Source organism: Notothenia rossii, assembly GCF_949606895.1.
Source record: "Notothenia rossii genome assembly, chromosome: 3".
NCBI lineage: Eukaryota > Metazoa > Chordata > Actinopteri > Perciformes > Nototheniidae > Notothenia > Notothenia rossii.
Window position 1 is genome coordinate 62,414,367 of NC_136901.1, and position 4,146 is coordinate 62,418,512.

A 4,146-nucleotide genomic window follows, 5' to 3' on the forward strand; every position below is an offset into this window, starting at 1 on the left:
ATGTAGTTAGTGCATAAATGACTATTGCAACAAATGTGTTAATTTTCTTCATTATAAGTCGATTTTCTTTTGGACGAATGCTCCGGGCCAGTGGTTACAATGGTGGGGCCAGTGATAATACAATTCCACCGGCCCGGAGGGCCAGTGGCATTTTACCCTTAATGTCTACCCCTGGCACTGTTGCATTCACATGTCCATACATATGTTTTTTACCACTGTTAAAGAGCTAAAGATAAAGGAGAATTTAGTCATAATTATTGGTCCTGAAATTTGAGTGTATTCATTGTAAATGTACAAGCTTCATTTTAAAGATGGCTCGATTCAGACGATTGAAGGCGGGAGCTGTGTGATTGTATGTCTTCACTTCTCTCACTCACTATTTCCCTTTTTAAGGGTACAACACCATGTCTCAATGAGTCACAAAGTCAGGCTTTCTAAAAGAAAAGAAAGGAGAGAAAGGAAAGAGAGAGGGACTAAAGGAAGACAGTATGTCACCCAGTATTTCAAGAGAAAAGGTGAGTGTGGTCCATGAGTGGTGGAAATTAATCTGTTAGCTAAGCGTAGTCCATTGTAAATAATATTTTTAATGTTTTTTTTTTTACAAAGCTGACATTAAGTAATGTTAATATCTATATAGAAAATGCAGAGTTTTTTAATTTCACTTTGAAGTAGGTGAGCAGCATTGTGTTGAATTACATGCCACTTAACATATCTGAAGGGAGACTGGAATACAATATATATATATATATATATATATACAGTATATATATATCAAAACAAAAAGCTAACATCTCATTTCAATTATACATTTCAAACACAGTATTTTCCCACATATTTAAGTTATATTTATTTGGATTGATGCATTCGTGTTGAGAATGTTCCATTCAAAAATGTTATTATTAAAAAGGCATTTAGACCAGAAAAGATGACTATTGAGATATATTGTCAGGAATGTTAGTCTTATATGTATGCTCCAGAGGGCAGGACCTATAAACACATGTACTACCCAATAGCATTGTGAGGCTGAACAAAAGGACCTTTTGACTATGTAAATGTAGTCTTTTAAAAAAACAAAAAACATTTACTGACTTTTTTGGATAGCTTAAAGTAATGTTGTAAGATTACAACCGGGGGCCTTGCAGGGTTAAGGGCTATAGTTTATTGTTATTTACTTTAATATGTTTATTCTTAACCAATAATTGAATTTAAAAACTCTTATTTAAATGATGTGTGTGTGTCTCTGTATTCCTGATGATACACTGAGAGAATGAGCTCATAGGGCTGCTGATCACCATAAGCTAAACAGTCTGTATATTGCACTACATTTGTATAATGTAAGCTTCGTTGATACTTTGCCTGCGGGAATACGAAAAAAATAGTTAGATATACTGAATATGATTTGATCTATTCCACCACTAGCTTAATCCCAAATGATGTAGAGGTGTGTTGTAGGTGCCTTAAATAATCCCTTGTTTGTATTTTTAATGTTCATATAATAGTGATTGCAATACCACCCCAAAATGATCACTGGTTCCATCCTGACCACCCCACTGAAAATATCCTGGCTCCGCCGCTGCCTATAAGGCTGAACCTGAACCAGCTTTTCTCCCAACTGAAGGAGGTGAGCAGCATTGTGTTGAATGACATGCCACTTAACATATCTGAAGGGAGACTGGAATACAACACATATATATATCAAAACAAAAAGCTAACATCTAATTTAAATTATACATTTCAAACACAGTATTTTCCCACATAGCCACTGATCTATATAAGACAAAAAACTGCTTTTAGTCTATTTAGGATGTTTGAAGCGTTGAGTGATCAGTCTGTATTAGGTAAATAAAATGTTAATCACCAACATTTTGGTTATGATATTAATACTAATATTAAAGAATATATTATCATATGTGTCATGTACACGCTACAGAGCCAGGGCCCTCTTCAGTTTTGTCAGGAAGGTGTGTGGAAGTGGAGGAAGAGGTGAAGGACAGTGACAGTGCCAGTGGCAGTACCAGTGTAGATGAGGAGGATGAAGGCTCCAGTGAAGACAAGAGAAGGTGTACAGAAAGGGACAGACAAAGTGAGGAAAAGGACAGACAAAGTGAGGAAGCTGTAAAAAAAAGACTGAGAAAAGGCAATAGGCTCTGATTTGGCACCACCATAAGGCCTTTTCATTTCCATTTCCGTTGTATTCCACTTTAATACCTGCATATTTTGTAGTTGGTATGTATATTTAATTTTAAAATCTGCTGCTTATGTTATTTTTTGTGTTATAGCATTTTATAAATGATTTTGTTGGTGGTAATGTTCACTTTATTTTAATTTAAGAGGTCATGTATATTTAAGTTATATTTATTTGGATTTATGCATTCATGTTGAGAATGTTCCATTCATAAATGTTATTGTTAGGCATGTACACCATAAAAGATGACTATTGATATTTATTGTCAGGAATGTTAGTGTTATATCAAATAGTGAATTCTACTGCAGCAGAATGTTCCATGTCTGCACAGTGTTATATTTTCACAGCTCAGTGTCAGTAAATATTGTGCGGTTAGTATTGGACTACAAGATAGATGCAAGCCTGTACAGGTGGAGTTATTTAAAGCATACATGAGTGGGTTGGGTTCTGGAGGTGTGGTTAGCAATTGTGCTTGGTTGGCGTGGCCTGGGCCTGGTGATGGGGGGGCCCAATTTGATATCTTTTCACGGGGCCCAAAATCCCTGGCGGCACCCCTGGGTACCACCACCATTAAACTGTCATATTCTGCACATTTCTTATACTATCTACATACATAAGAGTATAATTCATATGTATGATATCAGTTAAAATAAGTGCTTCAACATAGTCAACATTGCAGGAAAGCAATATATTAGACGTTAAGTACTTTGTCAGGCTTAATATTTATCTGTAGATACCCCCAAAGCTTTTTTCTTATTTAAAAGAAGACCTTAATCTCAAGTATTATTTAATGTTTGAATAAAGGTTAATTCGCTTTTCTGTTTTGCACATCCTCATATTAATATCTTTGTACATCCAGCACTAAACTGTTTTATTGTAGAGATCACTTACAGTATCTTCTTGATTTGTTATATTCTATATTTCTATCACAGACCTTCTACTTTCCCCCTATGAAAGTATGTACTCTTAATATTTTTTTAATCAAATATAACACATAAAAACAATAATTCAATAACATGCTTTAACCACTAGGCGGTGCACACAAGGTGCACACAGCCATAATAACTTTTTATTATTAGTGTAGGACACTTATGTACAGCATCTGAAGATGTGTAGTTTTATTCATGCTTTCACATAATTTTACAGCATATTGCTATACTATTTCAGACTCAGTATTTACATTCTTATATTCAAAGAAAATCAGTAATATCTTTAAAAACTACAAGTCCTTTTATATCAGCTGTGCACCGTTATGGTGTAAATATAACCTATCTACCAATTGGATCAAATGTAAAAGTCAGCCGAATTAGTGTTGATACTGCAAGGAGACAAATTGTGTGAAGAAAAATTGAAGATGTTGTTTAATTGTTGATATATATATGATCCACGTCAAGTCTTCAGTTTCGGCGGCATTTCTTCCAGTTTTTCCAAAGGTCTTCTCATCAGGGCTCTATAAATAAAGAACTACGGCAGATCTGTAATATGTAATGCAGCCGAACCGTGTATTACAATGCCGTTATGTGATGACTTTCAAAGAGAAAAGCAAGAACACACGGAATTAAGTATTATTTTATTCTTTTAAAATGTTTTCCAGATTTCAAATCATATAAACACCAAATCCCAGCATGCATTGCGGCTAAAACATCCAATCGGCGAGCTTAAACCATAGCTTAGGATCTTGGGTAATCGCTAGAAATGCCTACGTCTGTTTCCGGTTATTTTTATTTTGAAATTCAGTTCCTGACGGACGCCAAAAAAGCCAGAGATTATGGAATTAAACAAATAAATAAAAACAAGGATAATTGTGTGTTATTGGTGAGTAAATAACAGTGTGTTATTTTGAAAAGAATAACAACTTAGAAGGAAAAAAAGTTTTACAAATATACAGATTTTAGTATCCTGAGGCTCTCAGCCCCATTTATTTTCCTCACAGACGGCAACAAAAGTCCGAAATTATACGA

General features: G+C 34.7%; 1 long non-coding RNA gene across 1 annotated transcript; it reads left to right on the forward strand.

The window, feature by feature from the left end:
- Positions 1 to 340: 340 nt before the first annotated feature.
- On the forward strand, positions 341 to 2,441 carry LOC307032632. The gene is made up of 3 exons (XR_013806327.1): positions 341 to 515; positions 1,500 to 1,621; positions 1,931 to 2,441. It is a non-coding gene; the product is annotated as an uncharacterized lncRNA (long non-coding RNA).
- Positions 2,442 to 4,146: the final 1,705 nt, after the last annotated feature.